At 36.9% G+C, this 12,209-nt stretch overlaps 1 protein-coding gene across 1 annotated transcript in view; it reads left to right on the plus strand.

The window, feature by feature from the left end:
- Positions 1-12,209, plus strand: part of CTNNA3 (catenin alpha 3) — a 1,962,241-nt gene that overhangs the window by 1,032,009 nt on the left and 918,023 nt on the right. The gene's annotated exons all lie outside the window — the stretch shown is intronic.

Below are 12,209 nucleotides of genomic sequence, written 5' to 3' on the forward strand. Positions count from 1 at the left end.
TACATGTTTGCATGTCTAAAATTAAGACAGACTATTGGGGTCCTTTCTTAATTGAGATGAGTGATGCCTTCTGGTTGAGATATCTTATGAATTTTGTAGAGGCAGTGGCAGGCAATGAAAGTAAGGTGAATGGAATCCCATCTCGTTACACTCTCAACAACAGTCTGTAGCTTATCATAGACAACTATTCCGGTGATCTTGCTATCATACCTATATGCTCCTTTCCCATATCTCTAGCCTTAAGTAGTGAAATCAAAGTAATGGGACCCCTGATAATAATCTTTTATATAGTATGGACATAGTCAACAAAGCAACCAGTCCTGCCTTGAACTAAATGGCCGAGTCAGAACCAGGTGCTACTCAACCAATTCATAAAAAAAGTAATTGCTTCTCATTTGCCTAGTGCTGTTAGATATTCAGAATATAATAAACAAATAAAATGCCCCTTATTTTCCAGGACCTTATCCTCTATTGTGTACATATATACAATATAAATTCATGTAAAATAAATACAAAATAATTGAGAGAGAGAAAACACTGGAAGATGTGGAGGTTCATCAAGAGCCTTGGGTAGAACAAAGACTTAAGCTGAAATTTGAAAACAATGAGAGATTCTATAAGGCAGAATATAATTTTTATGGAATTTCTATGATGAGAATATAATTTCTTGCCATGGGGGAACAGTGATGATTAAAAAGGTATGGAGATAACCATGGAATTCTAGATTTGAAAAAAGCAGGGACCTTCAAGACTATGCAATACAAGCACCTTCATTTTATAAATGAGGAAACAGAGACAGAGGAAGGTTAAGTGGTTTGTTGAGAAGGACATCGAGAGGAAATATCCAAGTTGAACTCAGGTTTTTGTAATGTCCTGAGTGAGGACTGGTAGGAAGTTTGGATATAGAGAGCTGGAAAGGAAATATTATTTAATAAGTTTGGAAAGGTAGGTTCTGGCCAGTTTGGGAAGGTCTTTAAGTTTCAAAAGAATTTTTATTTAATCCCAGAGGTAACAGGAAGAGGCTGGTATTTATTGAATAAAGGGGTGACATGATCAGATTTGCACTTTTGGAAAATTACTTTGGCAGCTATATGAAGGATTAGTGGAGTAGGGAGACCCATGAGGCAGGCAGAGTAATTAGAAGACTATTGAAATACCTCAGGTAAGAACTAATGAGAACCTGACCTGAAGTGGCAGCTATGTGCTCAAAAGAAGAGAATTATAGAGGTAGAAAGGACAAGATTTAGCATGGATAAATTAGACTAGAGAGGAGAAGAGGCAATATACTGTTGCCAGTATGATCTATTTTAAATGATTTATTTCTACGTAATCCTTTCTTGCTCCATGAATAGACCAAGAGAACAGTGGAATTCTGAATTGCCTCTGAGCTGAGAAGATCTGGTTCTCAGAAGGCATGATGAGCAATAGTTGGACATCTATTTATTCTTGGAATATGATCTTAGGTAAATAGACAGGTGTAGTTGGTCTTGGATCCTTTCATAGCTAAAAGGGCTGAGCTAAAAGCTGTGCTTACATGGTATTTATTATCCATAGCTGTGGCCATGTGGCATATTTATGTTGCCATGGTGGCTGAGTACTTGGTGGAACTGAAAAGCTCCAAGGATTGCCAGGATGGACAGTGCTGCCTGATTCGTACTGACATATTTCAGCTTTTTCTATTTTATTTTCCTCTTGCTGTTCAAAGCAAGATCAGGGACTTATTTGAATTTCACCAGTGGAATATCCCAATCATTTAAGGGTTACTTCAATATCCTTCACTATTTTTATAGTCATACCTTCCAACCTCTGTACTTCTTTTTTTTTATTATTTTTTTTTAAATTTTTTATTTAATAATTACATTATATTGACACTCATTTCTGTTCCGATTTTTTTTCCCCTCCCTCCCTCCACCCCCTCCCCTAGATGGCAAGCAGTCCTTTATATGTTGGATATGTTGCAGTATATCCTAGATACAATATATGTTTGCAGAACCGAACAGTTCTCTTGTTGCGTAGGGAGAATTGGATTCAGAAGGTATAAATAATCCGGGAAGAAAAACAAAAATGCAGATAGTTCACATTCGTTTCCCAGTGTTCTTTCTTTGGGTGTAGCTGCTTTTGTCCGTCATTTATCAATTGAAACTCAGGTCTCTTTGTCAAAGAAATCCACTTCCATCAAAATATGTCCTCATACAATATCGTTGTCGAAGTGTATAATGATCTCCTGGTTCTGCTCATTTCACTTAGCATCAGTTCATGTAGGTCTCTCCAAGCCTCTCTGTATTCATCCTGCTGGTCATTTCTTACAGAACAATAATATTCCATAACATTCATATACCACAATTTACCCAGCCATTCTCCAATTGATGGGCATCCATTCATTTTCCAGTTTCTAGCCACTACAAACAGGGCTGCTACAAACATTTTGGCACATACAGGTCCCTTTCCCTTCTTTAGTATTTCTTTGGGATATAAGCCCAATAGAAACACTGCTGGATCAAAGGATATGCACATTTTGATAATTTTTTGGGCATAATTCCAGATTGCTCTCCAGAATGGTTGGATTCGTTCACAACTCCACCAACAATGCATTAGTGTCCCAGTTTTCCCGCATCCCCTCCAACATTCATCATTATTTTTTCCTGTCATCTTAGCCAATCTGACAGGTGTGTAGTGGTATCTCAGAGTTGTCTTAATTTGCATTTCTCTGATCAATAATGATTTGGAACACTCTTTCATATGAGTGGTAATAGTTTCAATCTCATCCTCTGAAAATTGTCTGTTCATATCCTTTGACCATTTATTAATTGGAGAATGGCTTGATTTCTTATAAATTTGAGTCAGTTCTCTATATATTTTGGAAATGAGGCCTTTATCAGAACCTTTAACTGTGAAAATGTTTTCCCAGTTTGTTGCTTCCCTTCTAATCTTGTTTGCATTAGTTTTATTTGTACAAAGGCTTTTTAATTTGATGTAATCGAAATTTTCTATTCTGTGATCAGTAATGGTCTCTAGTTCATCTTTGGTCACAAATTTCTTTCTCCTCCACAAGTCTGAGAGATAAACTATTCTATGTTCCTCTAATTTATTTATAATCTCGTTCTTTATGCCTAGGTCATAGACCCATTTTGATCTTATCTTGGTATATGGTGTTAAATGTGGGTCCATGCCTAATTTCTGCCATACTAATTTCCAATTATCCCAGCAGTTTTTATCAAATAATGAATTCTTTTCCCAGAAGTTAGGGGCTTTGGGTTTGTCAAACACTAGATTGCTATAATTGACTATTCTGTCTTGTGAGCCTAGCCTTTTCCACTGATCCACTAATCTATTTCTTAGCCAATATCAAATGGTTTTGGTGACTGCTGCTTTATAATATAATTTTAGATCAGGTACAGCTAGGCCACCTTCATTTGATTTTTTTTTTCATTAGTTCCCTTGAGATTCTCGACTTTTTATTGTTCCATATGAATTTTGTTGTTATTTTTTCTAGATCAATAAAATATTTTCTTGGAAGTCTGATTGGTATAGCACTAAATAAATAGATTAGTTTAGGGAGTATTGTCATCTTTATTATGTTCGCTCGGCCAATCCAAGAGCACTTAATATTTTTCCAATTATTTAAGTCTGACTTTATTTGTGTGGAGACTTTTTTATAATTTTGCTCATATAATTCCTGACTTTCCTTTGGTAGATAGATTCCCAAATATTTTATGGTATCAACAGTTATTCTGAATGGAATTTCTCTTTGTATCTCTTGCTGTTGGGTTTTGTTGGTGATGTATAAAAATGCTGAGGATTTATGGGGATTTATTTTGTAGCCAGCTACTTTGCTAAAATTATGAATTATTTCCAATAGCTTTTTGGTAGAATCTCTGGGGTTCTCTAGGTATACCATCATATCATCTGCAAAGAGTGATAGTTTGGTTTCCTCATTGCCTACTCTAATTCCTTTTATATCTTTCTCGACTCTTATTGCCGAGGCTAGTGTTTCTAATACGATATTAAATAATAATGGTGATAGTGGGCAACCTTGCTTCACTCCAGATCTTACTGGGAAAGGTTCCAGTTTTTCCCCATTGCATATGATGCTTACTGATGGTTTTAAATATATGCTCCTGACTATTTTAAGGAAAAGTCCATTTATTCCTATGCTCTCAAGTGTTTTTATTAGGAATGGATGTTGGATTTTATCAAATGCTTTTTCTGCATCTATTGAGATGATCATGTGGTTTTTGTTTGTTTGGTTATTGATATAGTCAATTATGCTAATAGTTTTCCTAATATTGAACCAGCCCTGCATTCCTGGTATAAATCCTACTTGGTCATAGTGTATTATCCTGGTGACAATTTTCTGTAATCTTTTTGCTAATATTTTATTTAAGATTTTAGCATCAATATTCATTAGGGAGATTGGTCTATAATTTTCTTTCTCTGTTTTCAGCCTACCTGGTTTAGGTATCAGTACCATATCTGTGTCATAAAAGGAGTTTGGTAGGACTCCTTCAATCCCTATTTTTTCAAATAGTTTATATAACATTGGAGTTAATTGTTCTTTAAATGTTTGGTAGAATTCACATGTAAATCCATCTGGTCCTGGGGATTTTTTTCTTAGGGAGTTGATTGATAGTTTGTTCTATTTCTTTTTCTGAGATGGGACTGTTTAGGATATTTACTTCTTCCTCTGTTAGTTTGGGCAAGCTGTATTTTTGGAGGTATTTTTCTATTTCATTTAAGTTGTCGAATTTATTGGCATAAAGTTGGGCAAAGTAACTCCTAATTATTGCTCTAATTTCCTCTTCGTTAGTGGTGAGTTCTCCCTTTTCATTTTTAAGACTAACAATTTGATTTTCCTCTTTCCTTTTTTTAATCAGATTTACTAAGGGTTTGTCTATTTTGTTGGTTTTTTCATAGAACCAACTCTTAGTTTTATTAATCAATTCAATAGTTTTTTTACTTTCAATTTTATTGATCTCACCTTTTACTTTTAGAATTTCAAGTTTAGTGTTTGACTGGGGGTTTTTAATTTGTTCCTTTTCTAGCATTTTTAATTGCAAACCCAATTCATTGACCTTCTCTTTCTCTATTTTATACAAATAGGCCTCTAGAGATATGAAATTTCCCCTTATTACCGCTTTGGCTGCATCCCATACATTTTGGTATGATGTCTCATTATTATCGTTTTCTTGGGTGAAGTTATTAATTATGTCTATGATTTGCTGTTTTACCCAATCATTCTTTAGTATGAGATTATTTAGTTTCCAATTATTTTTTGGTCTACTTCCCCCTGCTTTTTTGTTGAATGTAATTTTCATTGCATCATGGTCTGAAAAGGATGCATTTACTATTTCTGCCTTACTACATTTGAGTTTGAGGTTTTTATGTCCTAATATATGGTCAATTTTTGTATAGGTTCCATGAACTGCTGAAAAGAAAGTGTATTCCTTTCTGTCTCCATTACATTTTCTCCAGAGATCTATCATATCTAGCTTTTCTAGTATTCTGTTTACCTCTTTGACTTCTTTCTTATTTATTTTCTGGTTTGATTTATCTAATTCTGAGAGTGCAAGGTTAAGATCTCCCACTATTATAGTTTTACTGTCTATTTCTTCTTGCAACTCTCTTAGTTTCTCTTTTAAGAATTTAGATGCTACCCCACTTGGTGCATATATGTTTAATATAGATAGTGCTTCATTATCCATGCTACCCTTTAGCAAGATATAGTGTCCTTCCTTATCTCTTTTAATTAGGTCAATTTTTGCTTTAGCTTGATCTGAGATCAGGATGGCTACCCCTGCTTTTTTGACTTCACCTGAAGCATAGTAGATTTTGCTCCAACCTTTTACCTTTAACCTGCATGTATCTCCCCGCTTCAGGTGTGTTTCCTGTAAACAACATATTGTAGGATTCTGGCTTTTAATCCATTCTGCTAACCGCTTCCTCTTTATGGGGGAGTTTACCCCGTTCACATTTATGGTTAGAATGACCAATTCTGTATTACTTGCCATCTTGTTAACCCCGGTTTATGCTTTCCTCCCTTCTTTCCCCTTTCCCCCCCTTCCAAGTATTAAGCTTGTGAGCACCCCTTGCTTCTCACAGCCCTCCCTTTTTAGTGTCCCTCCCCCCGCCTTAGAGTTCCTCCCCCTATCTTACCCCTTTCCCTCCCAGTTCCCGTATTCCCTTCCGCTTAGCTTATTCCTTCCCTTTCCACTTTTCCCTTCTCACTTTTCAATGAGATGGGAGAAGTTTCACCATAGATTGAATATGTCTTAAGATTTTTCACTTAAAGCCAATTCTGAAGGCAGTAAGATACCCACTATATTCATCCCCCTCCATTCTTTCTCTCAGATATAATAGGTTTCCTATGCCTCTTCATGAGATGTACTACCCCCACTTTACCCTTTTTCTGGTACAATGTCCTTTCCACATCAATTTCTAGAACAAGGTATACAGGTATTCTTTATACATCTATATAGTCAAAATATAGTTCCCAAGATTAATCTTTACCTTTTTAGATTTCTCTTGAGTTCTATATTTGTAGATCAAACTTTTTGTTAAGTTCTGGTTTTTTCATCAGAAATAGATGAAATTCGCTTACTTCGTTGAATGTCCATCTTCTTCCCTGGAAAAAGATGCTCATTCTCGCTGGGTAAGTTATTTTTGGTTGCATACCAAGTTCCTTAGCCTTTCGGAATATCATATTCCAGGCCCTTCGATCTTTTAATGTGGATGCTGCCAGATCCTGGGTGATCCTTATTGTGGCTCCTTGATACTTGAATTGGGTTTTTCTAGCCGCTTGCAATATTTTTTCTTTCATCTGAGGGTTCTGGCATTTGGCCACTATATTCCTTGGTGTTTTGATTTTAGGATCCCTTTCAGTGGGTGATCGATGAATCCTTTCAATGTTTATTTTTTCCTCTGTTCCTATGACTTCTGGGCAGTTCTCTTTGATAATTTCCTGGAAGACAGTGTCCAGGCTCTTTTTTTCATCATGTTTTTCTGGAGTCCAATGATTCTCAGATTGTCTCTCCTGGATCTGTTTTCCAGGTCTGTTGTCTTCCCCAGAAGGTATTTCACATTTTTCTCCATTGTTTGATTTTTTTGGATTTGCTTGACTGATTCTTCTTGTCTCCTCGAGTCATTCAATTCCACTTGTTCAATTCTGATTTTCAGTGAAGTATTCTCTTCACTCACTTTTTTAAAATCTTTCTCTAATTGTCCAATTGAGTTCTTTTGTTCTGTGGAATTTTTTTTCCATTTCTCCAATTTTGTTTTTTAGAGAGCTGTTTTCTGTTTCCAGTTCACTAATCCTATTTTTCAAGGATTTTACTTCTTTATCCACTCTCTATTTAACTGACTTCTCCAGGCTCTTTTGCCAAGCCTCCCTCTCCTTTTCCCAAGCTTCCTTCTCCTTTTGCCAAGCCTCACTCTGCTTTCCCCATTTTTCTTCTAGCTCCCTTGTGAGAGCCTTTTTAATCACTTCTATGAGGTTCATCTGTGCTGAGGAACAGACAATCTCCTCCTTTGGGGAATCACCTGGGGACTGCCTGTTTTTAGTCTCCTCAGGATTTAGAGTCTGCTCTCTATCTGTGTAGAAGCTGTCAAGGGTTAAAGTCCTCTTCAGCTTCTTGCTCATTCTGTCTATTAATCAGAGACAAACTACCAAAGAAAAACAGAAAAAACTGGAGTCTTTCTTTGGGGGGGGGGCTGGGTGTGTTATCGAGCTTCCTCTACAGACTGCAGGGGGCAGCAGTGAGGCACTAGCAGGACTGTGCTGCGCCTGCGCTCTGAGATCCCAAAGCGTGCTGAGTCACTGAGGGGGGGGGAAGGGAGGGGCAGCCAGGTCCTGAGAGACTCCAGCTGTTTGCGGTTGTATTCTTCAGCCCCGGTGTTTTTAGCTTCTCTGCTGGGCTGCTGACTTGCTGCAGGTTCCAAACCTGTAGCGAAGCTCTCCCCGCAGAGACGGCTACGATCACTCCCCACCCCCTCTCAGCTCTGCTCCCGTGCTCTCACTGCCGCTGCCCTCAGCCTGCGCCCGATCTAAAACCGCCCCAGCCCTCCAGTAAAGACAGACCTTTCTTGGCGGATCTCAAGGATGGCTTCTCTTGGTAACTATTTGTGGGTTTTTTTCAGTCAAGCATTGATTCAGAGGCTTGTAATGAAGTGGATAGTGAGAGAAAGCGCGGAGCTTATGCAACTGTGAGCCTCCTCTCCGCCATCTTAACCGGAAGTCCCCAACCTCTGTACTTCAATCTATCAGATAGGATCAGGAATTTATCATTGCTTTGAGTCCAACATATCTTCAAACAGGACTTCTTAATTATTTTGTATATTATAGACCCCTTGGGAAGTATAGTAAAGACCTCAGGACCCTTCTCTGATGAAAGAATTGATAATACTAAATTTCAATTAGAGGTAAATGAAGAATTTACATTTTTTCCCCATAGGCTCCCAAAAGTCTATCCAAAACAAATTAGTTATTCATGGACCCTAACTTAAGGATGCCCATTTTAGATAATAAAGACAGTCTCATTTCTTTCACATAAAGGTAGGATTCATGTGTAGTAGTATTCTACTGACTGGATAACTTGATGGAAGACCCTGGTTTCAGCAAAAACGTACTAAATGAAGCTTGGGCATGCTAGGTACATAGTAGCTTTGAAATATGGGTTTCTGCTTTCTATTTTTTAATATTAGAATTAATCCCTAATATCATTTATTAGATGTTTCCAATGATCACTTCTGCATGAAATATGCTTTTAAGTATTTGAAAGCTATGAAGTTGAAGAAGGAGCAAGGATGGCTGTAACTCTAAAGGATATAACTATCAGTGAAAGAAGGGAATTTCAAAAAGGCAGATGTGTACATGACACATCTTAGAAAGCACTCCTAAATAAGAATATTTAAATATAGAATGAAAGGAGATAGAATTAAGCTTTGGACAAACGTTCTTAATCTGGCATACATGAATTAAAAAAAAAGAAAACATAATTTTAATACAATTCATTTCATTTGTACTTGCATGCATTTTATTTTATACATTTAGAAACATGATTCTGAGAAAGGATCCATTGACAGATGGGTTCATGATACTAATAAGGCTAAGATTTCAGAATAATAGAATATTTTTAATCATATACCATAATTTCAGAATGGTTTATTATTTTGGGGATAAATATGAATTAGTTCATGGGCTATTTGCTGTGCTAAAGTTTGCAATTTGTCTAAGGTGAGATCATAGATGGTAAAATATCCTCATTCTTTATGAGAAGCCATTATCAAAATCTTGGATAGGACCTATAAAACTCACCACTCTAGGGTGGTAAGTATAGATAAGACCAAAGGGAAAACATCTCTCCACACTTGTGGGTCACCTACATTTACTACCTGGGTAAGTCTGGGGGTATAATGTAGAATATGATGTAGAAATGAATCTTTGACCTCATAGAGTTTCCTGTTTAGTAGAGGAACATGGTTTCATCAGAAAGAGGCAGAATCCTCACCCACCCAAATACAGAAATAGTATATTCCAGAGGTGACAATCAATGTTGTGTATAAGGACTGAGAAGAAAGATCATTACTAACTAGGAGATGAAAGAAAGCTTTCTTGGAACAAGGGGCATTTGGAATGGACTCTAAAAAATAGATTGAAGTACAGAAAAAAGAAAAATAGTCCTTAGCAGTTATATGAAGTCTTAAGGCTTGCAACATACTTTGTGTATATTTTCTGATTTGATACAAGAACTCTGAAGTGGGTGCTATCTTTTTACAAAAGAAAAAGCACCCACCTGAGAAAAGTTAAAACGATTTGGTGACTTTGAATCTCTGAAGCAAAGTATGAATTTATATTTTCTTGGCTCTGAAGTAAATGATTAATTATCTCACATAAATAACTACTTATTGAATCAGGACCCAGGGTTTTTCTCTTTTATTATCTAGAAATCAACCAGTATGGGAAATCTTTCTCAAAAACTTGGTCAGTTTAGATTAAGATCTAGTCAAAGATGTAAAAGAAATTCTTAATTTAATCAAATGGATAGATTATTGCTCTGTGTTTACTTGGATCTGCCTGGAAAATGAGGACCCTCCCTTTTGTCTGACAGGTGATATTGATGTGGTTAGTGGCAGTGCAGAGAGATGTGAGAATCCCTGACAGCACACAAGAAATTGATAAGTCTTTTTGACCACGATTTGGTTGCTGATTGTCACATACCTGAAGACAGCTCACCTTTCATAGTATTCATTTTCTCATTAATTGTTAACCAATTACAACTGCTCACTACTCTCTAAATACCTACTTTTTCAGGGCCAAATAGTTGAGAGTCTGCCCCCACAAGAGATCTTTGGCATTCAAGAATTCCACTGATCTCTTTTATTAATAAAATGTTGGCATTATTAATTACCCAGAAATTGTCTCCTGAACTTTTAAAATGTCACAGTACCATGTCCAGATCATGGCACCCACCAACCTCAAAATAACCATCACTACCATGACAAGGTATATTTGTGCTTTATGGATTACAAAGTATGTTAAATTCTCATTTGAAATTAATAATATGTCAGTAGATGGGTGCTATTATTATCCCCATTTTTTGGATAACAGACTGATGAGAAGATGCATCTTATACATGGTAAGTTCTATCATATGTGTGTGTGTGTATGTGTGTGTGTGTGTGTGTATTATGAGGCAATTTAGGTTAAGTAACTTGCCTAGAGTCATACAGTCAGTAAATGTTAATTGTCTGAAGTCACATTTAAATTCAGGTTCTCCTGACTTCATGGCTGATACTTATCCACTGTGCCATCCAGTTTTCCCAATAGCAAATTCTAATAAAGCTAGTGCTCTGCCATTAGATTTAAATTTAAATCTTCCTGTCTTTAAATTCAGAATATCCTACTTTCTGTAAGGAAGGACATGGCAAGCAGAGGTAACAGCTTGAGAGTCTCTGAGGATACACTAAATAGGCTGGCTGGGATTCAAACTCAGGTCATTGATTATTAGAGCTGAGACAGACCTAGACCTCAGAAGTGATTGTGGTTAGCCTCCTGTTTTTATGGCTTGAGAAACTGAGATAATGAAAATGACTTGTCCATGTTTGAAAGGCAGGGACTCAATGCCCTAAATGGAGTTATGGCATCTACTCCTCTGACTTCAATTGTCAGGTTCACCCTATTCCTGCCACTCAATTACCTTCCTTTAAACCCTTGAATCCTCCACTAAATGCTGGATCCTAACCTAGGCACATTTGAATCAATTACCTCCCCAGTGTGCATTACAGATGTGAGTAGCAGCTGTTCTGAACTGTATTTAAATTTAATGTTGTAACACACGGTTTCTTTTATTATTAGTTTGAGCACAGGAGTTCACTTTCTGAGCTTTCTTTCTCACTTTAAAAGAAACACCAGGTTTGGTTAGATTATTTCCCTGAAAGCTGCCAAAGTTTAATTTAAACTCACTTGAGGCATGGCCAGATTGAAATCTAGAAGAAGCCTGTGGGAGATTGGTCTCTTAGCTGCAATGTCTGTTCCTTAATGTCTGCATTTGCCTTGGAGAACCACAATTTATGGGAAAATGCCAGATGCGTTTGACTCACTCTCTCTCTCTCTCTCTCTCTCTCTCTCTCTCTCTCTCTCTCTCTCTCTCTCTCTCTCTGTCTCTCTCTCTCTCTCTCTCTCTCTCTCTCTCTCTCTCTCTCTCTCTCTCTCTCTCTCTCTTTCTTTCTCTCTAATGTGGGCTAGTTTGTTATCAAGAGACTAATATATATTGTAAAGATCGAGCCTTCTGTACTGTTATCAAAATAATTATGAATTAGCTTTCCTCTGCTGGGGCCACCATAGTCTTTGTTTTAGCTTATCCTAAAACAGAGGACAAGAGATGAGGGGATTTCTGATTGTCCACGCAATTGTGAAAATATCAATATAGGAGGAGTTACCATTTCTGAAAAGAAGTAGGTTCTTGAAGAACTACTCTGTAATTCTCAGCACTCCCAGAAGCAAAAAGGCCTTGTGAGAACCAGACAATTCCTGAAGAATCTCTCTGGTTTCCCATCAAAAGAAAGATTAAGTAATAAAAATACAAATCAGCAAGTCAAGGGCAAAAGCAGACTCATTTACAGTTTACTCTGACTTCAAAATGTTAATTGAACTACAGCAAACTGTCTCCTCCACTAACTCATTAGCAATATTGTAATTAAAGGAGCACCTTCAGT

Source organism: Antechinus flavipes, chromosome 2 (assembly GCF_016432865.1).
Source record: "Antechinus flavipes isolate AdamAnt ecotype Samford, QLD, Australia chromosome 2, AdamAnt_v2, whole genome shotgun sequence".
Classification (NCBI taxonomy): Eukaryota; Metazoa; Chordata; class Mammalia; order Dasyuromorphia; family Dasyuridae; genus Antechinus; species Antechinus flavipes.